Below are 25,341 nucleotides of genomic sequence, written 5' to 3' on the forward strand. Positions count from 1 at the left end.
TGAGATCAGACTCACCACACAAATAGGAGAATATGAGATGGATCAAGTTATTCTAGATCTAGGGTCAAACGCGAATGTTCTTCCTAAGAAGACAGGGGAGTGAATGGGGAGACCTATGCTACACTGGTCTCCAATTCAATTAAGAATGGAAAATCAGCAAAAGATCATCCCCATGGGTCAATTGCAGGGAGTAACTGTAGGTATTGAAGGCACAAGCGCATTGGCTCATTTTGAAGTAATAGAAATTGTGGATGAAAACAACCCGTACCCTGCACTCCTTGGGATTGATTGGGCTATTGACATGAATGGGGTGATCAACCTGAAGAAGTGAAAAATGATGTCTGAAAGAAAATCGCTTCATGTTGTAGTACCCCTGCATCCTGCAGAAGGACCATGCTATACTGAACCAGTCCGTGATTACAAAAGTGATGACGATTTGGACCATATTTATAAGATAACAATGCGAGATCAAGATTGGGTGAATCTAAGAGTGGATGGCCATATTGCATGGGACCGTGAAAGTTCTTGCACATCAGACTCGAATGAAGAATTAGAGCACTGGCATAATCAATTACATGAAGTATCTATGCTGCGCTATAATATTGACTATGATACAGATGAAAGACAAGTATGATGGGAGCAATGATCCACATGATCACATGGCCAAATGGACTAAAACTTATGGAGCAGAGCCTCAGCCTGAATGGGTGCATTTGCTATGTCATAGATGTCGTACCTATGAACTGGTACCTGGAAACAGAGCTCTACCACTGTGTCAGGGGTTCGTAATGATGTTCAACTTTGAAGACGAGTTTGATTGTACTGATGAAGCACTACAAGGGGTTAAATCAGTGATCTTTAGGATACCATATGATCCTTTAGATCTAATTCAACTTGATTGGACCACTTAGTTGAGCCACGTGCTGGAGTGTTATAACGCGACCATTGAAGAAGAAGACGAGGATCCTAGGAAAATTAATATTCCAGAAACTGAAGGTCACCACGAAGTTGAAGGACCACAGGTAGAAAACCCAGACATAACTGCACCGCTCAAAACTAGGCAGGTGAACATTGGCACAGAAGCAGAGCCGAAGTTTGCAAAGATTGGGGACTATTGGGATGACATGACAGTAGATAAGGTCACCGAATTACTCTGCGAATATAAGGATTTGTTCCCCATGAATTTTTATGACCTGAAAGAAATAATAGGAGACCTAGGTGTCATGAGGATCACCTTGAAACCGAACGCGAAACCTGTGAAACAAAGACCTTACCGCCTCAATCCGAAATATAAGGAAAGGGTCCGCGTTGAGTTAGATAATATGCTCACGGTAGGTATTATTGAACCAATCAAAGAATTTGATTGGGTAAGCCCAATAGTAGTTCAGGAAAAGAAACAGAAGGAAGAAATAAGGATATGCGTAGATCTCAGGAAATTGAATGATGCTTGTGTACATGATCCTTTCCCAACCTCATTCACCGATGAGGTCCTAGATAATGTAGGCGGCCAAGAAGCATACTCTTTCACTGATGGGTTCTCTAGGTACCATTAGATCAAAATTATGCTTGAGGATAGAAGCAAGACACCCTTCACAACTGAATGGGGATGTTTTCAATACACCATAATGCCTTTTGGGCTGAAGAATGAGCCAACGATCTTTTCGCGCGTAGTCATTGCGACATTCAAGGACTTCATTCATAAATTTCTGGAGATATACTTTGACGATTGGACAATGTTTGGATTGGTCAAGCGCCATGTGGCAAGTTTGTGCTTGATGCTAGATACATGTAGGAGATACTAGATTGCGCTCAATCTGAAGAAGTGTTTGTTTTGTGTCCCCTTTGGGATTTTTCTAGGTCATGTAGTATGCAGACAAGGATTGATGGTAGACCCCACGAAGATTGCGGTGATAATCAACTTAGAGGCACCGAGGAATGTGAAATAGATGTGCACCACTCTGGGGCATACTGGATACTATAGGAAGTTCATCAAGAGCTATGCCCAAATCACCATGCTATGGACAAATTGTTGAAAAAGGATGCTACGTTCTACTGGAATGATGAATGTCAGAAGAGTTTGGATGTGCTAAAAAAGAAAATGTTCACCACGCCAATCCTAGTCTTCCTTGATTAGAAGAAGGAATTTCATGTGCATGTGGACACATCATGTATTATGTTGGGCACCATACTAACACAAGCTGGCAAGGGAGAACTGGATCATCCTATAGCATTCGCAAGTAGGAAGATGTCTAAAGCAAAGAAAAATTATTCCACAACAGAGCTTGAAGGATTAGCTATGGTGTATGCGCTTTGGAAGTTCAGGCGGTATTTGTTGGGCGGACACTTTAAGATGTATACAGATCATTTTGCGTTGAAGTACCTGGTCAACAAGCCTGTGTTTGGGGGGAAATATGTAGTTGGCTGCTATTGTTGCAGGAGTATGACTTCGAAGTAATTGTGAAGCCAAGACGACTGAATGAGGGACCTGATCATCTATCGCACATCGAAACTAGAGAGGAACCTACTAATTTAGAGGAAGGATTGTCTGATGCACAACTCTTTGCAGTGCGCATCACGGATGATCACTTTGAAGATATTATCCACTTCCTGACGACAAGAACAGCTCTGGAAGGTTATACAAGTCAACAGAAGAAGGAACTGGTAGTGTGAGCGGCAGAATTTTCTATCATTGTAGGGAACTTGTACAAAATGAGATCAGATGAAATATTCTGATGTTATGTGCCTGACTTTGAACGAAGTAGCATCCTCGCTGAGGCTCATGGAGGAGTTGTGGGAGGACATTATGTAGGGAAACCAACAACACAGAAGATTCTCCGCATTGGGTTATGGTGGCCGACCCTGCATAAGGTTTTGAAAGCATATTATAGGGCATGTGATGCATGTCAAAGGATTGGTAGGCTATCACAGAGGGATGAACTGCCTCTGATACCGTAGGTGACATTACAACCATTCGAGAAATGGGCAATTGACTTTGTGGGACCAATTTAGCCTCAAGGAAAGAAGACAGGTGCATGGTACATCATCACCGCGACTGAGTATTTGACCAGATGGGCAGAGGCACAGCCTGTGAAGGACTACACAGGCGTGACAACAAAAAAATTTATTTTTGAGTATGTCCTAACGAGATTTGGGTGTCCAAAGATTTTGATGAGCGATCGTGGTACACACTTTCTTAATGAAACAATCAATGCATTGACAGAGCAATCTCAGGTGTATCATCAGAAAAGTACGTTGTATCATTTACAGGCTAATGGGAAAGTGGAAGCATTCAATAAGATACTGGAGAGTGAACTGACGAAGGTTTTCAATGCTCAGAGAAATGACTGGGATGTGCGCGTACCCGTGGTGCTATGGGCCTAGAAAACAACTTGCAAGAAGCAAATGGGACAAATGCCCTTCAGACTCGTGTATGGCGTGGAAGTTGTGATGCCAATGGAATAAAGTGTACCTAGCATGCACATAGTTTCATTCACAGAATGGCAGATCGTACAACCCTAGAAGAGAGCCTCGCACAACTAGCAGAGCTTAAGGAGGACCGATTTCTAGCTGGATTTCATCAACAAGTTCAAAAATAGCGCAAAAAGGCATGGCACGATCAGCACATCAAACTGCGCACCTTCAAGATAAATGATCTGGTCTTATTATATGACAACAAATTTGATAAATTTCTAGGGAAATTTAGGATGCACTGGCTAGGGTCGTATGTCATTAAGGAGATTACAGTTGGTGGAGAAATTCAGCTGGTCAAATTTAATGGAGAACCCTTCCAAAGGAAGGTGAATGGTAGCCGATTGAATCCATACACCAGTGATCCAGCTAGGTGATTATATGAGGGAATTACAATATTAGCGCTCCAGGTAGCTGAAAGGAAGTGCAGGACTACAAACTACACTACCTGGGTTGGAGAGCTGCGCGATTGGGGCACTGCACGAGACAAATTACTGTCACAGAGCCTGCAGAAGCACGCAGTGAGCTGCGCTACCAAAGGAAAAACTACGTAGGACAGCCGTAAAGTGACCGTTAAAGTCACTGTTCATGATTTGACGATGAAAAAATGGCCAAATAGAGGGGGGGGGGGGGGGGATTTAAGTCAGAATTTATAGACCAAATCTTTGAAAATCTATCGCCAATCTAGCATTAATGAACCGATTATGGGGGGAATGGTCGGAATTGAATTCAAAAAACCTATAAATTAAAAAGGGTTGCCCAGCAGAAAACACCTGGCATTTTGAGAACTGAGGTGTTGAGCTCTTAGGCGTGCATGAACTGTGAAAACTTTGAAGCTCTGGTAGCGATTTCAGTGTTTGAGAAATTGCCAAAGGTGACACAGGAGTAGTTGAATAACATCATGTCAATGTTGGTTGAGACTCTAAATGTTGGGGAAGCAATGTGTTGTAGGGAAAAGTATCCGACTCGGATGACCCTATCCCACTCTAAGGGTGATAGTACCTCAGCAACAACTGTAAAGGAAACTACTGAAGGTTTACTTCTTTATGAAAGCAAAAGAGAATGAAAGAATGCACTAACCGTTGCCTTGCGCTTAATGTCGACTCCAAACTCTTCTCTATGGCTGCTTGCTCCCAGCTCCTTGCTCTATTGCTGGCCCAACTACAATGAGATCCTGCAAAATAGCAAAGAAGGAAACTACAAGCAACATGCAATCATAACTGATTCAAGGATTAGTGTAAATCAAATATACAATTATCACAATATATCATTGAAACAAGAGCATATAGAAGAACCTCAATAGCTTTTATTAATGAAGAAGTAAAGTTCTGAGAGAGTTACAACCATTGAAGGCCCCAATCCAGCAACACCTCCCAGCAGAAAGAATTTCTCCTCTTCACCTCCCTCAAGCAATCACCCAATAGCTCTATAGTGAAACCAACAACATAGCATTACTTTGCACAAAATTCCAGCCCCTGAGCTCATAGGAGAGAGCTCAATATATAGATGAATTGAGAAAGGATGAGTCAGCTTGCAACTGATGTGTAGCTGCCTTGTGTCCTCTCTCTCTTCAGTTGATCTTTAGTTGATCTTCAGTTCTTGAGTCCACTTGGAGAACCTTGCTTCCACTTGGAGAAACAGAGCCTCTGACTCATCACAAGGCGAAATCCCTGATCCAAGTGTCATTTTTGGAAGATTCCAGAGCAATGACTCAGTGTGCCACTTGTCCAATCTCGCTCAACGCAGGTGGCCTTTGTTCTACCTGCTTTGCAACGCAGGTACACCATGGAGGAGTTGTGTTTCAGCGCAGAAGCCTAGTGGAGCACCTGCTTTGATTTCAGGATTGCTTGTTTTTGAGTGTTTTCAGGTGGAGAACTGATCTGAGAGCTGTTGGTTTGCTGACCTTGTTCCTCTAGGGGTAGGAACATCATGTTTAGGGAACTTTGGATCCCTTGGATTATTGACAATTCATGCATGTTGCTGTAAGGCACAAAATTGTCTATAACAGATGCCCCCTAAAGTATGAGGTCGTTTATCGGGTGAAATGCTTTATTGAGAGGATCCGAAGTTCATTCAATCTGCTGAGAAGTGTCCTGTAATAAGATACAATACAATACATTATTTTTCATACATTTTCATGATCTAGCTGAGGCGGGCATTCCCATGCTCAGCTTTATAAATACATTTTCGTACATAGAATAGACGATCGTCTGATTGTAGACCGATAATTCTCTGCTGAAATTATCATCCTTTGAGAAGGATGATCATCTGCTGTAATGATGTACATATCAAATGTCTTTATGTCCAGAATATATATCGCAGCCCGGATGGATGAAACTAGATCCGGGGTCTTCAATCTCTTCCGATCTTCACTCGATGTACAAGTCGATCCATGTGAGAATTTCTTGAAGTCGAACATGGAAAGACATCGCTTGATTACCGGTCAATGATGTAAACCGTTAACAAGCGCGAGAGGAATCACCAATAAGGATGATGACCCTCAAGGTACGGCAGTACAATTCACATGGTGGGAATAAAGGACTTGGCGTCGACCACCATGCAAAATCTTCTGGTCGAAGGTCATTGATGTATACCTGTCGCCGGAAGTGAGAAACTTGCCATTGAGGCATGCAAGCTTCAAAGTACTGAAGGGGGTGTTCCTAGATCAACTCCTTGGATAATGAGCTGATGTCGACAAGGGGTGATCCGTCAAAGGAGGGCCTTAATGAATCCCACATCAGTGACACGGAACGGAGCTAATGATTGTGGTGAGGTGAAAACAAACTGTGATGTATGATTCAGGGTGGCGGTCATGAAATGGATGAAGGACGATGTATGGTAGTGGATGGGACACGGTTGACTCTTTGCAGAACAACATCTCTTGAACATATAACGACACTGATGTGATGGATTGGTAGCATTACCCCAAAATGTGGATGGTGTGGCGAGGACCATGGTTATGAGACCGGTGAATGAAACAACCCAACCCGATGTGATACGGAGGACAAAGTGTCATGTTCAAGAGCGACTTGCTACCATTAAAGCTGTGAGGTTCTCCCAATTTTTCCCCAGTCATTGCTGACCAGTACCTCTTTATTTTTGTCAAGCTTGAGGAGGATAACATATGCTTGTTCTATAACCTGCCCTTCGGGCAAGCCCATCGCTATGTTTTAACGAGCCTAGCGATAGGGAAACTCGTTCTCGTCTAAAGACAAGTTTGTCGCTATTTAATCATTTTAACGAGTCTAACGACAAGGAAAACTCGGTCCTTTTCATTTTTAGAGAGTCTGAAAAGGTACATAAAGTCAACTCCAAAATTCCTTTTTCGTTATCTAATCCCTTAAGTCCGAAAAAGTATAAAACAATAAAGAAGGGATGAATTTTCGATTTCTTTAACGAGCCGAACAAAACAAGCGCTCGATCTTTTTGTGCAATAATCCCTCAGGTCCAAAAAGATTAAAATCTAGAGGAGGGATAGCTCTTCCGGTCCTTTTAACGAGCTGGAAGGCCAAAACTCGGCAAACTTTTCATATTTTACGAGTCAGTGAAAAGAGCTCAAAGAAGACTCGTCTTTTGAGGAACGAGTGATAAACAAGGATAGCAGCAGATTCCAGGTACAGGTTGGAATTTTCCAATCACGGCAGTGTCACAAGGATGGCTAAGTGAAATCACTCTTCGCAGCTGTTCCTCAAAATGGGTAAACAAACATATGGAGATGAACGATTGGCCAAATGAACGGATGGAGGTGATGGCATATAAACACGACCAAGGGCTTTTAATATGGCTGTCAAAGGTTACATCTCTCAAGGTTATTTACCGGTTCATTTTTTCTGGGTGAGCTTGAACTGTAGGGGAAGATTGCTCACAACTTATGTTTATTTTTTAACGAGCATGAACTATGTATTAAAACTGCTCGGATTCTTGCGTTTATTTTTTAACGAGCATGAACATTGCTAAAACTGCTCGATGATGCCCCCAGCATAATAATGCAGACGAGGCATATGCCCCCTAAACTTTAAGGGGCAGTTCATTTTTTAACGAGCTTGAATGCGTTCAAACCTTGCTCAATTATACCAGTCTTAATACAAGGAATGCCTCAGATGAGGTATTCTTATTTAAGGAGCTATACCTCACTAGCTACTCCAAATTGGCAAGTTTTAACTTTTGCCCCACATTCCTTTTTATATGCAAGCTAGAAACGGCTAATCCTACGAGTTTAACGGGTTAGACCTACAGGTTTAAAGGGAGGACCTAAAAATTTAAAAAAATAAATAGTCGTCCCGTGCTTGCACTCCAAAAGGTTCGCATGCCCCCAGGTATAAAGAATAATTTCAAGGCTGCCCCTCCTCTGTCCCACCTCTGTTTTTCTAATTGTCGTCTTGCTATATTTTTAACGATACTTGTCTTCTCATTATTTTTCGGTGCCGACGGTACTTGTCTTCCCATCAGTTCACTTTTTGATTTTGCAAGATCGCAACAGATAAAACATTGGTGTTACAGAGGGAGGCCCTCTTACTTATTATCCGAAAAATGGTTTTGTTTGCTGCCGCAAACTAAACTCTCTTTTTGGCGGTGTCTATCATTAGGTTGCTAAGGATGGTGACTACTTGTTGCAGCAATTTCATCTCTTTCTTTGGAGACTGCCCCTACTTATCCTTCAAAACATATGTTTTAATGGGTGAGGCTTGACATTCAAAGATGGTGGCTACTTGCCGTCACAAATGGATCTCCTCCCTTAGGAGAGCCTACTTTTTTAGACAAAGGGAGCGATTCTTCCGCTCACATAACTTTGACAAAAGAACTTTATCCTAGAACAACCCTCTCTTCCTTTCTTCGGACGGGGTACGGACTAGTCCATTCTTCTGCGGAAATTAACTTTATACCCAAGGTTTCCTCTGCCCAAGGCAGGCCAGGGTGCATGCCCCCTGGGTCCCAGTTCTTTCTTTCCGAATCACTCGCATTCATCGGGAAGTAGAACCGGGGGTGGAGGCATTCCTTGAGTGAATAGACCGTTAAGGGATGGTATTTGACTATTTGCGATGCGTGATCCTGGAAATGAAAGTTGGTCTACGAGCTTGACCATTCTTCCTTCGTGCGGAAAACACATAACTCTAAAGAGTGAGGACACTATCGCCTCCATGCAATATATATAGTCTCGTCCAAGGAGTAAGTTATAAACCAAGGGTCCCTGGACGACCATGATGTTCATATGAACTGTCTTCCCTTTCAATGTAACTGGAACATTGGGGAGAATCCCTAATGGGTGACTGGTTCCTTTATCAAAACCTGATAGATTTCTTATCTCAGGTAAAAGCGCCGGGGAACCCAGTGCTTTCCAAGCAATAGAGGAAAGGATACTCACAGATGCCCCTTCATCAATGATAGTTCCAGCCATCACCATTCTGTAGATTTGGACGATAATTCTGAATGGGATACTGGCTGGTAACCAGGGTCTGCCTAGTTGATTCCAATCAAAGGATACAACTAGGTTGCTTGGTGGTGGGACCGAATATACGGCCGGATACGACCCTGACGATGTTCCTTCCTGCGATAAAGGAATGGGCGCATTTCCCTGATGCTCATCAGAGTCTGTGTTGATGAAAAGAATATGGACGGTGTCATCCTTATCCTCTTCAGTGAGGGTGTCATTTGAAGATAACTCTTCAATGACGGTGTCATTTGAGGATGAAACCTCTGAAGGAAGAACCGGGTCAGCTGCCATTTCGACCTTTAGACTTTCGTCTGGTTTGGATTCAGCAGGTTCATTCTCAATGACTGACAGTTCAGCTGACCACTTGAGCGGGCCAGCTGGATTTTCAACTATCGAGGGATTAGGCACGAGTTTTTGGTATCCAGGAGGAAGTCGTAATGGTGATACCGGACGATCTTCCAAAACTCTCTTTTCCTCATCTAAGAATGGACATCGGTGGATGGCGTGATCGCCTCCACACAACATACAGGGTGATCTTGGTCTCCCTTTTCGTCCTTCACTCTCGCTAGTTGACGGACTGCAATCAACATGACTACGAGAGGTTGATGCTACCGGATTGTGCAACCTTGGGGACCAGTCCCTTAGTATCCGGGGAATACAAGGACAATCACGATGGAAGTGGGTTCCTTTGCAAATGACACATGGCGATTTAGGCCCGGTCGGTGCAGTGTGTGGATTTTTGTCAGATGTCTTTTGCTTGCCCCCAGTCGCCTTCGCCATAGGCCCCTTCTGCTTCTTTTCTCTCTTCTTCTTTTCCTTCTTCTCCATGGGAGGCTGACTTTTGCCGGCTCTACCTTGCGAAGATGAAGGATCAGAGGAAGTATTGTAAGAAGTGGAAGGCTAGTGGGTAGTTCTAGACTGGTCTGACTGTTGATTCGACTGCTCAGGATTAGTGGCGATCTGCACTACATTAGTTGAAAAGAGCCATACGGGTAGGCCAATTGTCAATCCTGGAAGTGACAATGTGGCCATATGAGGCGCACCAACATCTCCCCAAGAGGAGAAGGGATTGGGACTTCCGCTAAGGTTACTTCCTTGGTTGGTGGGCTCCATACTTTTTCAACTGAAAGATCAACGTGGGAATAACAGGTGATTATGTTCCGATTTAAAATAAATTTTATTAACGACGCTTTAGACACAACTTTGCTTTTTCATGTTTTAAGAGTCGAGAAAAAGCTAAAGATGACTCTAGTCCCCTTCGATGTTTTAACGAGCCCGAAGTGACAAATGCTCGGATGGACTTTTTCAGTTATAGAGTTTGAAAAAGGCCAAAAGAAACTTCTCTGGAGTTCTAGGCAGAGGGTGTGCCAAACTTTTCGCGAAACCACAGAATACGTTTTACGGTACGGGTGGTCGATCTTCGTGAATGCTGTGTTCACTGCATCGCGATCAGTAGGGCGGTCGACACGGCTTCCTATGGATAAAGGCTTTGTTCCTATAGGGGTCTCCCAATATATACGCGATGGTACGTGGGAGCACAAGTCCGTATTAGTGCCACCGACTCTCAGGAGGAATCACCCACCTTCGTAGAGATCGACAGTCACTATGCTTAACGACGCCGGAACACGTCTCTACCTAGACCTCTATGTGTTTGCGTTATGTTACAAAGCGTTGTTATGTAAATTGAATTTATTTTAATGTTGATCTTGCTTAGCAGTTTGCCTTTAAGGATCACCACGAGATGTATATAACAAATTCCTGAATGCAGTCTAAGATGAGAAGCAAACTTTTCAATCTTTCAACTTTGAAAATCTTAACTACTGAGGGAGAAGAAAGGAAAATCTTTTCTCACAGATCATAGAGCACACACTAATGCAAAATTTCCTAAATCGTCATGCAAACAGTCAAATGCAAAATGCACAATGCATGTATTTTCTTTTCCCTTTCTTAATGTTGATTGGTTACAAAAAGAAAGTTGTTATATAACTTTGATTTCGATTTAAAGCAAAAAACAAACAAGTTTGTCCAAAATCAAAAGACACCTTAAGATTTACTTGTTCAATCACTGGAAATGCATGAAATCAAACCATAATGACGAAAGTAAAATGACTAATCAGCTATGGACAGCAAACAAGCTAACTCTTTAGACCAGCAAAATGCCTAACACAGGTTCAGATCTAAGAGGCCAAAGCAAGACTAGTTTACTCTTCGTTATGGGAAATTGTAAATGAAGTAAGAAATACAAAAGAACAAGTACAATTTTGTTATATAATAGAGGCGGAATGATGGCAAGTAAGGTTGGTTTCAGAACTGGTACAAGACTGGTAACTGGCTGCCAAATCTATAGTGAAAACAGGCAAGAGAAAGGGAGGAAACCCCAACTGCACTAGGCAAAATTGGGCCAACGCAGGTGCTGCTCAGCCAATCTGGCTCTCAGCGCAGGTAGCCCCTTCGGGACCTGCGTTGCAAAGCAGGTAGCCTGTGTACTACCTGCTTTGGAAAACGAAAGTTGCGTTTTCACAGTTTCCGGGTCACAATTTTCTCAAAAATGCACAGTTTTTGCTCAAATCAGAAGCAATCAGTCAAGCACACTCAAAGGGATGATTAGGAGGATGAAAAGCTATCACTAAGAGCTTACAAGGATCCTTGTAGATCAGCTCTTCAAATCATGAACATGCTCAGAAATGAGCTAGAGTAGCTGCCCTCTACTTCGCTTTTGATATAGTCAAAAGCTTTTCGATTTGGTACTCTTTTGTTCAGGAAATGAATAGCAAAATACTACAAACAATCAAACAGATACGATCCCCAGCGGAGTCGCCAGTTTGTTGTAGGGAAAAGTATCCGACTCGGATGACCCTATCCCACTCTAAGGGTGATAGTACCTCAGCAACAACTGTAAAGGAAACTACTGAAGGTTTACTTCTTTATGAAAGAAAAAGAGAATGAAAGAATGCACTAACCGTTGCCTTGCGCTTAATGTCGACTCCAAACTCTTCTCTATGGCTGCTTGCTCCCAGCTCCTTGCTCTATTGCTGGCCCAACTACAATGAGATCCTGCAAAATAGCAAAGAAGGAAACTACAAGCAACATGCAATCATAACTGATTCAAGGATTAGTGTAAATCAAATATACAATTATCACAATATATCATTGAAACAAGAGCATATAGAAGAACCTCAATAGCTTTTATTAATGAAGAAGTAAAGTTCTGAGAGAGTTACAACCATTGAAGGCCCCAATCCAGCAACACCTCCCAGCAGAAAGAATTTCTCCTCTTCACCTCCCTCAAGAAATCACCCAATAGCTCTATAGTGAAACCAACAGCATAGCATTACTTTGCACAAAATTCCAGCCCCTGAGCTCATAGGAGAGAGCTCAATATATAGATGAATTGAGAAAGGATGAGTCAGCTTGCAACTGATGTGTAGCTGCCTTGTGTCCTCTCTCTCTTCAGTTGATCTTTAGTTGATCTTCAGTTCTTGAGTCCACTTGGAGAACCTTGCTTCCACTTGGAGAAACAGAGCCTCTGACTCATCACAAGGCGAAATCCCTGATCCAAGTGTCATTTTTGGAAGATTCCAGAGCAATGACTCAGTGTGCCACTTGTCCAATCTCGCTCAACGCAGGTGGCCTTTGTTCTACCTGCTTTGCAACGCAGGTACACCATGGAGGAGTTGTGTTTCAGCGCAAAAGCCTAGTGGAGCACCTGCTTTGATTTCATGATTGCTTGTTTTTTAGTGTTTTCAGGTGGAGAACTGATCTGAGAGCTGTTGGTTTGCTGACCTTGTTCCTCTAGGGCTAGGAACATCATGTTTAGGGAACTTTGGATCCCTTGGATTATTGACAATTCATGCCTGTTGTTGTAAGGCACAAAATTGTCTATAACACAATGGTAGCTGAAGGACTTGTTCCAGCGGTAGCCATGGCAGCCGAGGGAGCTGCCCCAGAGGTTGAAACTACAAAAGTACCTAAGTCACCACGATCACCTAGGCCAAGGCCTACCCTGACTGAGGGTCCGAAGAACAAGAAAGGCAAGTAAGTCGTGACACCGAAGCAGTGCGTGCATCCCCTAGAAAGCACCCACAGAAGGATAAGCCCACCACGCAAGAAAAGGGCAAAGTGGTTGACCTAGAGCTGGAAGAAGAGGTTGAAGAAGTCCCCATGGATGATGACGATATTAAGATGGAAATGGAGGATGTTGAGGTTGAGGGGTCTAACCCCATTTCTAAGCTCCTTGAGTACATTCCTCCACGTAGGGGCAAAACGAAGGTGCCAAAGGATATTGATGAGAGTAAGGTCACCCTGCACACACCCCTACTGTCAGATCAAATTGTCTTTGAGGGACTGCGTTTGGGGCATGTCCCCCTTCTAAAATTGGAAGACTAGGATTTAGCTGACATGGAGTGTTTCCCTCATTTAGTGACAGACAAACTTATGCACCGTGTCTTCCAAAAAAACACTGGACTGACCAATTTGGAGCCGAGGAAGTGGTTGAAATGCGTGGATAAGGCCGGCCTGCTAAACCTACTATGGGTGTTGCATTACAACTGCGCACCCATCACGATGATCATGATCAAGCAGTTGTTGTGCTTGGTGCATGATGGGTATCTGTGGCTAATCCAAAATGGATCCTAAAACCCTCTAAGTCTTCATATACTTAAAAACTATCGCAAGGGGAAAACATTAGAAAATGGCAGAAAACACTATCGCAAAGGAAAAACAAGAAGAAATGGCAAAAACAGAGTTAAATAAAAGCTTAAGAAACATCGCACGAAAGCCATCAGATCTGGCCGATCAACAGTCTAGATTCGATCAGCATATCGCAATCGGATGTGGTAAGCGGAGGCTATCGGACGCTACCATGGAAAATTTTAGGGGCTAATGTTCGCCCAGTGGGCTAATTTTCCATGATTTTTCCAAAAAACGATTCGCCAATTTCCAATTTTTATAAAAGATGATTCGCCCAAATTTTAGAATATAAAATTATTTTACCTTAAAAATCGCCAACATTATATAGAGACCATATATAAAATCATTATAAATTTGAATAATTTTGCAAATATATCATTAAAAAATTTATAGTTTGCATATTAGGGATTAGTGAGATTCGCCAATGTTTTTAAACTTCAAGAAAATTTTCCATCCTTAAAATTTTCCTTGGGTCACGCTACCATATGAAAGTTGCGCTAGCAACCAGCACGAATCAACGAGGACCGTCAATCAAGTGCGAAGATCGACGGCCTAGGTTAACTCACAATATTGTATTGGAAAAACAAAAGGGAGTGCTTACCAAATGCCCAGGGACCATGCGATATGCGATTGCAATATATCGCATCGCAATATCACATCGGAGCGATACAAAGGAGCGAGGCCGATACATATGCGACTTGCGATAAAGCCAGACCTGACAGGTTTTATGGGTGCAAATATGTATATTTTGAGTTCCGGAAGAAAAGGGTTTTGCTATGTAAATTTGCATTTTTGTTAAATAAACGAAAAACAAAGGAAAGTGAATGGAGCGATAAAACGGACCCGAAAGGGTTTATACATGCAATGATATATATTTTGAGTTTTTTAATGAGCGGGATTTCAAGCGGGCCTTAGGCGGTAAGTGGTATTAGATGGGCTCCGCCCGATCCCATACATTGGCCGACACATGGCTTGCCACCGGAGAGAGAAAACCACCTTTTTGGGCGGGTAATCTCCGTACACATAAGCCGCTCGAAATGAACAACAACCATTGGATCAACGATCATATAGATCAACGGTGGACTTGCGATAGAGACCAAAGGTGGATCTGAAAGGATTATAGGGTAGAATTGATAATATTTGAAGTCCGATAAATGACAGTTTGGTGCATTTTACAGTGTTTTTGTGTATTTCTCTATGTAAATAGAGAAATGACATTTTTGGGATTTCAACGCCCTAATAGTCCCTTCTGTTACAAAATAGGTGGCCACCATACTTGAAGACGTTACACCATGATTGGTTAACACTCAGAGGGGATTTGAACGGACAAAGACTGGAAGCCAAAAAGCCCGAAAGGGAAATGAACAGACAAGCATTGATTGGCTTAAAAGCCACTGAATGATAGAGACAGAGGCAAGCAGTGCTGAGATAGAGAGAAAACAGAGACAGAGAGCAATTGGGAGAGTTTGTGTACTCAAAAAGACTTGGGGGATCCAAGTAAAACCCTGTTGTTTTATTCATGTTGTGTTGAGACTCAATTTGAGCTCACATTTGTAAAAACTCTACTCTTGAAGACATAATAGAGAGGTCACCACTGAAGGCTGCACCAGGAGACGTAGCCCAGGATTTTTGGGTGAAATCCTTGATTATTTGGTTGTGTTATGTGTGTATGTCTATTATGTTTCTTTAACTACTCATTGTCTGTATTATTCATAATATTTTCGATCCGTTGCACTAAGTAATATAGGAAAATCCATGCACATGAGTCTATAATACCTTAAAAGTAATCTAAGATCTCATTTTCAGACCAAGTGGTATCAGAGCTTTAGGTTTGCTAAGGTTAGACAAGCTTGTGGTAGATTATTGAATGCTAACTAGGTCAAAGTTCAAACTAGGAGAAGAAGAATGGTCGGAGAAGTCCCATTGAACTCAGAATCTCAATTCATGGATAGTTTTATAGCCATGCAAGCCATGGTGGAAGAGATGTATCGAGAATTCAAGAAGGGTCGAGGTGAAAGTACTTCAACAGCCAAACAAGATAAAGGAGCAGAGGAACCTTCTCTAGATGCCCATCCAGAGGGCAAAGGGAAAGGGGAAAAGATTCCTCCATCATCTCCTCCACCATCACCTCCATCATCCTCATCTCCTAGCCCTGAAAAGAAAAAGAAGAAAACATCTTTTATTAAATTAGATGTAAAGTTTGATTTTCCAATCTATGATGGAGAATTAAATGAAAAAAAGCTAGATAACTGGATTAGACAGATTGATGTATATTGTAGGGTGAAGAAAATTGATTCAAAGAGGAGAAAGATTCAGCTGGCTAGCCTTCGCCTTGGAGGAACTACATTAGTGTGGTGGGAAGGCAAGACACAAGCTGATCTGAAGAGACATAGTAAAATACTTTCTACCTGGAATGAATTTGTTTCTGCCATTAAAAAATAGTTCTATCCTTTAGCTTATATGCAGCAAGCAATGATGAGTTGGCAAACACTTCACCAATTAAAGGGCCAAAGTGTACAAAGTTATACCTAGGAATTTAGAAAAAGTGCTTTAACTCTAGGCATATCTCCAGACACACCTGAAACTTTGTTGAATTATATAGGTGGTGTACATAGCTATTGAAGCACACCATTCTCATGTTTAACCCCACTAGCCTAGATGATGTATCAGTTCAGGCTACACATCTAGAAGCTAGAGGCAAGAATGTGAACCCAGAGATTGGGGAATCATCAAAACCCTCTACAAGCAAGAACAAGGAAAAGAAGAAGTTGAAATTGAAGGAGAGGAAGACAAACGTTGTACAAAAGGACAAACCTTCATGCACTCACTACAAGAAGGATGGACACAATTATGAACATTGCTGGTCTTTGCATCCAGAGCTAAAACCTAAGAAGTTTGGTGGTAAGAAGAAGAAAATTCTTGTTGTTATTCAGAAATACTTGGGGTCAGACTTAGGTGATGAAATAACAATCACAACCACAGGTATAAAAGGTAAAAATTATGAAGCATCTACAAGTAATTTTGCACAATCTATTGATAATGAAGATAATGAGAGGAAAAGACATGAACTTTTTCATATTAGAGTTATTTCCAAGCACCAAAAGATTGATACTTTATTTGATAATGGATCACAAGTAAACTTGATTTCTGAAACAATTGTAAAGAAGTTGGGCTTACTAACAGCACCTCACAAGAAGCCATATCCATTCGGTTGGGTATGTGATAAAGAAAAGCTACAAGTGACTAGAAAATGTAAACTTAGGTTTGCTATTGGGTCAACATTTGTAGATGAGGTTGAGTTAGATATATTTCCCTTGGATATATGTGGTATTGTTTTAGGAAGTCCTTACTTGTATGATAGAAAAGCCATTTTCTATAGAATTGAAAATAAGTATCAACTCACTAAAGATGGAATAGAATATATTGTAAGAGCTCATCAACTCAAAAATAACTATTCTCTCATAAACTCAGGGCAGATGAAAAGAATTGTAAATTCATGCAAGCAATTTTTACTAATGGTTGTAAAGGAAAAGAACCTTGATAAAACCAATGTATTTGAAGGTTGTGATGCTAAACAGAAAGCTGATTTAGTTAAATTTGTTTCAGAATATGATATCCTATTTCACGAACATAAAGGTCTTCCACCCAAAATGGAAATATTACATGATATTCATTTGTAGCAGGATGCTCCATTACCTAACATCGGAATGTACAGGTTATCCGCTTTAGAGAATTCAAAGATCAAGAAGCAGGTACAGGAGCAACTCGATAAAGGGTTCATAAGACCAAGCACATCACCATGTGGATCTCCAATCGTACTGGTGAGAAAGAAAGATGGTTTATGGAGGATGTGCATTGATTACAGAGCATTGAACAAAATAACGATCAAGAATCATTATCCTCTTCCTCGCATTGATGATCTATTAGATCAGTTGAAAGATGTAGTTTACTTTTCCAAGTTAGACTTGCGTAGTGGCTATCATCAGGTCAGAGTTGCAGAACAAGATGCATTGAAGACTAGTTTCAAGACAAAGCAAGGGTTGTATGAATGGTTGGTTATGCCTTTTGGCTTAACCAATGCCCCTGCCATTTTCATGAGAGTTATGAATGATGTACTCAGACATTTTATTGATGATTTTGTAATTGTATATTTAGATGACATTCTTGTTTTTAGTAAAACATGGGAAGAACATTTGAAGCATGTAAAGTAGACTTTAGATGTTTTGAAAAGAGAAAATCTCTATGTGAAGTTATCAAAATGTGAATTTGGCAAAACATCTTTAAATTATTTGGGTCATATTGTAGGGGGTGGTGAATTGAAGATAGATGCCTCTAAGGTTGAAGTCAATGTGAACCGGCCTAAACCCAAATCTGCTATAGAAGTTAGGAGTTTCCTAGGGGCAACACAATATTGGAGGAAGTTTATTGCTAACTTTTCCTTGATTGCAGCTCCCTTACATGCTTTAATAGGATTGAACAAGGTGTTTCAATGGGGAGGCAAACAGCAGAAAGCCTTCGACACCTTAAAATAAAAAATTAGTATAGCACTAGTACTAGCACTGCCAGATCTTCAACGACCATTTGAGATTGAAACAAATGCTAGTGACTATGCCATGGGAGCAGTGTTGATGCAACACGGTAAATCCATATGCTATCATTCTGAGACATTTAATTCTGCAGTAGTTAATTATCCCACACATGATAAAGAATTGTATGCATAAACGCAAAGTGTGAAAAAGTGGAAACATTACCTAATGGGCAAGGAAACAATCATACATAAAGATCATCAACCACTTCAATATTTGCACTCACAAACTAAATTGTAGCAATCAAGAACTATAGGTGGATGGGTTTTCTATAGCAATTTCATCTTGTCATCAGATATAAGGGAATACACAATAAGGTTGCGGATATGTTATCTAGACCAATCATGAATGCATCTAATATACTTAAGCATAACTTAGTAATGCACGAAAGCTACATCGAACAATATGCTCAAGATATAGATTTTAAAGATGGATATGCAACCTTAATTTGGCAAACAAATAGAAGAATTGGATTATTATGTGTTGTAGCTCTGATCCAAAAGATATATGAGAATAGAAATAACCCAAGAATAGCAAGATCAAAATATAGAAATGATTCTCTTTATTATCAAACCCTTATGGTAGGGCAACACCATACATTCACTCCTTAAGGAAGGAGAACACTCCACAAGCCATATGCCTATTCATACAAGAATATTTCTCTTCATCTTCCTATCTCTCCATGTGCAGTCTCTACTCTCTAGCCTCTATATAGGCCTCATACATACAATACCATGCATCATTACCATGGTTTCCTCATACCATCAACTAATACCATGGGCCCATTACATTATTATTAACTACTTGTGGTCCCTTACATGACATGGGTTAACCACCTTATTTATTACTATGGCCCATCCCATTATTACATTATTACCTTGGGTACCTCCCTTGGTACCCCATATTATCCCCCCTAGGTATATAACATTCCACCCCCCTAAGCATGTTTCGTCCCCGAAACATGGGAAGAACACAAATAATAAGATCTACTCAAAAGAGTAGTCCACTGATACCATGCATGTGCATCTAGCCATCCAAGAGAAAGGTGAACCCTCGATCTCGCTGGTGCCTCGCTCGCTTGAGATTGAAGTTGACCGTGGCAGCTCTTCTGTGTTGATGTGTAGTGGGTGGATCTTCTCTCCTCGCTATCCATCATGTGACTACTTGGTTTCCATCTTGATTGTCTTTCGGGGTGATGTGGGTGATGATATGTTGAAGTTTTAACCCACAATGGCTTTTGCTTGACTTCACCCTGCTGTGGTGCCTGTTGTGGTGTCTTCTTTTTCAATATGACTTCAACCACTGAGCCCTCCTCTGATGTATCATCACCTGTAACCTTTTCTTCTGCAGCCTCTGTTTGTGTTTGATTGTCGATCATCAAAGGCTCATCATCTGATATGTCAGTCCCATGAACATCTTCTGCTTCAGCCTCCCTGTGCTCTACCTGTTTATGGATGGAAATATCCTGTAATGTAATTTTCTTCTTTTTATACCATAGCTTCAGGAATTTCTTCTGCACATTAATATTGATAGTACCCACAGATTCCATCCAAGGATATCCCAAAACAACATCAATATTATCCATCTCTGAAGCATAAAAATCACCATGAAAAACATACTTATCCATAGAAAGCTTCAAATCCTTATAGATTTGAACATCCTTACCATCAATCTGTGTATGTTCAATTTGTTTTGCTGGGACTTGCAATTTTTTTGCCAAATTAACACTGATAAAATTATGTTTACAACTAGGATTGATAGAAACAATGATCTTCTCTTTCTGAATCAATCCATGAATCTGCAATAAGGATATACTAGTAGGAAATAACCCTTTAGGTTTCATGGTTTCCTTCTTTTCTGTAAAAATAAAATCTTTGCTAGGCAATGTGACCTGACAAGCTACCTGGCAAGCCTCCTTCCACGTGGGAGGGTGGTGAAGTAGAACTTGAGCTTTGATGGCTTCTTTAAGACCGTTGATAAAACATTCCATGTAGAACTCATCTGTGAGACCCCTAGTGCGGAAGGCTAAGGCTTCAAAAGTAGTAATATAGTCCTCCATTGTACCAGTCTGTCGGAGCTTAATGAGACGACCCAAAAAAGAGTCTTCCTGTTCAAAGCGATCTAGGCCCGCCATCACAAAAATATTGGCGAAAAATTGAAATGGTCATAGTTTCGTCAATATTGCTCAGAATCCTTATTATGACCTATTTTTAGAAATGGAACCATCATTTTGCATCTTCCCATGTGATAGAAATTTTGATCCAGGCACTAGAATTCCATATCTGCGCTACAACTTTCCCGCCATCACCCAAAATTTCTGAAAAAAGAGCTGATTTTAAATCAGCGATATCTTCCTCATCCGGACTCCGATTCGCCTGATTTTTTTTTTTAAATCAGGTGTTTTGTCACAAGGATTCCAGATATACAATTAGATCTTACAGATCTGGCACCAAGACTTCCAGATCTGCACCACAAATTCGCTGGCCCTAAAGATTCTCTACAACCCCACTGATTTTTAGATCAGCGATATCTCCTTCATCCGGACTCCGATTCAACCGATTTTTTTTTGAAATCGGCTATTTTTTCACAAGGAATACAGATCTGTAATTAGATTCTGTAGATCTTGAACCAAAACGTACAGATCTGATCTGCAAATTCGCCACCCGAGAAACCCTGCAAAAATGAAAAAAAAATTCTCCACGGTTTGCCCAAGAAAGAGCTCTGATACCAATTGTTGTAGATCTAATATGAAAATATAGCTCTGATACCAATTTTTGTAGATCTAACCCGGAAATATTATAGATCTGATATGAAAACATAAGATAATGCAAAGAAACCCAGAAATGATATGAAATGCTTCTTTATTATCAAAACCCTTATGGTAGGGCAACACCATACATTCACTCCTTAAGGAAGGAGAACACTCCACAAGCCATATGCCTGTTCATACAATAATACTTCTCTTCATCTTCATATCTCTCCATGTGGAGTCTCTAGCCTCTATATAGGCCTCATACATACAACACCATACATTCACTCCTTAAGGAAGGAGAACACTCCACAAGCCATATGCCCGTTCATACAAGAATACTTCTCTTCATCTTCCTATCTCTCCATGTGGAGTCTCTAGCCTCTATATAGGCCTCATACATACAATACCATGCATCATTACCATGGTTTCCTCATACCATCAACTAATACCATGGGCCCATTACATTATTATTAACTACTTGTGGTCCCTTACATGACATGGGTTAACCACCTTATTTATTACTATGGCCCATCCCATTATTACATTATTACCTTGGGTACCTCCCTTGGTACCCCATATTATCCCCCCTAGGTATATAACATTCCACCCCCCTAAGCATGTTTTGTCCCCGAAACATGGGAAGAACACAAATAATAAGATCTACTCAAAAGAGTAGTCCACTGATACCATGCACGTGCATCTAGCCATCCAAGAGAAAGGTGAACCCTCGATCTCGCTGGTGCCTCGCTCGCTTGAGATGGAAGTTGACCGTGGCAGCTCTTCTGTGTTGATGTGTAGTGGGTGGATCTTCTCTCCTCGCTATCCGTCATGTGACTACTTGGTTTCCATCTTGATTATCTTGCGGGGTGATGTGGGTGATGATATGTTGAAGTTTTAACCCACGATGGCTTTTGCTTGACTTCACCCTGCTGTGGTGCCTGTTGTGGTGTCTTCTTTTTCAATATGACTTCAACCACTGAGCCCTCCTCTGATGTATCATCACCTGTAACCTTTTCTTCTGGAGCCTCTGTTTGTGTTTGATTGTCGATCATCAAAGGCTCATCATCTGATATGTCAGTCCCTTGAACATCTTCTGCTTCAGCCTCCCTGTGCTCTACCTGTTTATGGATGGAAATATCCTGTAATGTAATTTTCTTCTTTTTATACCATAGCTTCAGGAATTTCTTCTGCACATTAATATTGATAGTACCCACAGATTCCATCCAAGGATATCCCAAAACAACATCGATATTATCCATCTCTGAAGCATAAAAATCACCATGAAAAACATACTTATCCATAGAAAGCTTCAAATCCTTATAGATTTGAACATCCTTACCATCAATTTGTGTATGTTCAATTTGTTTTGCTAGGACTTGCAATTTTTTTGCCAAATTAACACTGATAAAATTATGTTTACAACTAGGATTGATAGAAACAATGATCTTCTCTTTCTGAATCAATCCATGAATCTGCAATAAGGATATACTAGTAGGAAATAACCCTTTAGGTTTCATGGTTTCCTTCTTTTCTGTAAAAATAAAATCTTTGCTAGGCAATGTGACCTGACGAGCTACCTGGCAAGCCTCCTTCCACGTAGGAGGGTGGTGAAGTAGAACTTGAGCTTTGATGGCTTCTTTAAGACCGTTGATAAAACATTCCATGCAGAACTCATCTGTGAGACCCCTAGTGCGGAAGGCTAAGGCTTCAAAAGCAGTAATATATTCCTCCACTGTACCAGTCTGTCGGAGCTTAACGAGATGACCCAAAAAAGAGTCTTCCTGTTCAAAGCGATCTAGGCCCATGAACACTCCACAAGCCATATGCGATGTAGCTCTGATACCAATTGTTGTAGCTCTGATCCAAAAGATATATGATACCAGAAATAAACCCAAGAAAGAACACGATCAAAATAGATAGAAATGATTCTTTATTATCAAACCCTTATGGTAGGGCAACACCATACATTCACTCCTTAAGGAAGGAGAACACTCCACAAGCCAAATGCCTGTTCATACAAGAATACTTCTCTTCATCTTCATATGGAGTCTCTAGCCTTTATATAGGCCTCATACATACAATACCATGTATCATTACCATGGTTTCCTCATACCATCAACTAATACCATGGGCCCCTTACATTATTATTAACTACTTGTGGTCCCTTACATGACATGGGTTAACCACCTTATTTATTACTATGGCCCCTCCCATTATTACATTATTACCTTGGGTACCTCCCTTGGTACCCCATATTATCCCCCCTAGGTACATAACATTCCACCCCCCTAAACATGTTTCGTCCCCGAAACATGGGAAGAACATAAATAATAAGATCTACTCAAGAGAGTAGTCCACTGATACCATGCACGTGCATCTAACCATCGAAGAGAAAGGTGAACCCTCGATCTCGCTGGTGCCTCGCTCGCTTGAGATGGAAGTTGACCGTGGCTGCTCTTCTGTGTTGATGTGTAGTGGGTGGATCTTCTCTCCTCGCGATCCGTCATGTGACGACTTGGTTTCCATCTTGATGGTTGTCTCGCTGGGTGATGATATGTTGAAGTTTTAACCCATGATGGCTTTTGCTTGACTTCACCCTGCTGTGGTGCCTGTTGTGGTGTCTTCTTTGTCAATATGACTTCAACCACTGAGCCCTCCTCTGATGTATCATTACCTATAACCTTTTCTTCTGCCGCCTCTGTTTGTGTTTGATTGTCTATCATCAAAGGCTCATCATCTGATATGTCAGTCCCTTGAACATCTTCAGCCTCCATGTGCTCTACCTGTTTATGGATGGAAATATCCTGTAATGTAATTTTCTTCTTTTTATACCATAGCTTCAGGAATTTTTTCTGCACATTAATATTGATAGTACCCACAGATTCCATCCAAGGATATCCCAAAACAACATCGATATTATCCATCTCTGAAGCATAAAAATCACCATGAAACACATACTTATCCATAGAAGGCTTCAAATCCTTATAGATTTGAACATCCTTATCATCAACCTGTGTATTTTCAATTTGTTTTGCTGGGACTTGCAATTTCTTTGTCAAGTTGATATTTATGAGATTTTGCTTGCAACTTGGATTTACATACACAATGATTTTCTCCTTCTGAATCAATCCATGAACCTGCAATAAGGAGACACCCGTAGCAATTAAACCCTTATGTGTCTCATTCTCCTTTTTTCTAGCTCGAGACCATTTGTCCAAAAAGACTTTTTCAAATTCTGCATCTGAAATGTTGGTCAACTGCTGGTGGTCAAGTGATAACCACCAATTTTTAGCCTCATCTCTCATACTACATGTTATTGGAAGCCTCCAATATTTCCCATGTGAGGACTTGTATCTTTGTATAAATTCTTCAATAGTAGGACCATCATCTATTCCTGTAAAATATAGAATCTTGCTAGAAGCCATGAAGAGGGTTTTGAAAAAACTTGGCGAAAATTTGAAATGGCCACAAATCCGTCAATATTGCTCAGAATCCTTATTATGACCTGTTTTTAGAAATGGAACCATCATTCTGCATCTGCCCATGTGATAGAAATTTTGATCCAGGCACTAGAATTCCAGATCTGCGCTGCAACTTTCCCGCCGCCACTCAAAATTTCTGAAAAAAGAGCTGATTTTAAATCAACGATATCTTCCTCATCCGGACTCTGATTCACCTGATTTTTTTTTTTGAAATCAGGTGTTTTGTCACAAGGATTCTAGATCTACAATTAGATCTTACAGATCTGGCACAAGGACGTCCAGATCTGCGCCGCAAATTCGCTGGCCCTAAAAATTCTCTGCAACCCAACTGATTTTTAGATCAGCGATATCTCCTTCATCCGGACTCTGATTCAACCGATTTTTTTTTTTGAAATCGGCTATTTTTTCACAAGGAATACAGATCTGCAATTAGATTCTGCAGATCTTAAACCAAAACGTACAGATCTGATCTGCAAATTCGCCACCCAAAAATCCCTGCAAAAAAAAAAAAAAAAAATTCTCCACAGTTTGCCCAAGAAACTGCTCTGATACCAATTGTTGTAGATCTAACCCGGAAATACTATAGATCTGATAAAAATATAAGATAATGCAAGTAAACCCAAAGATAATATGAAATGATTCTTTATTGATCAAACTCTTAAGGTAGGGCAACACCATACATTCACTCCTTAAGGAAGGAGAACACTCCACAAGCCATATGCTTGTTCATACAATAATCCTTCACTTCATCTTCATATGGAGTCTCTAGCCTTTATATAGGCCTCATACATACAATACCATGTATCATTACCATGGTTTCCTCATACCATCAACTAATACCATGGGCCCCTTACATTATTATTAACTACTTGTGGTCCCTTACATGACATGGGTTAACCACCTTATTTATTACTATGGCCCCTCCCATTATTA

This window comes from Pinus tabuliformis, chromosome J, assembly GCF_031772625.1.
Source record: "Pinus tabuliformis cultivar Carrire ecotype Pingquan chromosome J, CPIR1, whole genome shotgun sequence".
NCBI lineage: Eukaryota > Viridiplantae > Streptophyta > Pinopsida > Pinales > Pinaceae > Pinus > Pinus tabuliformis.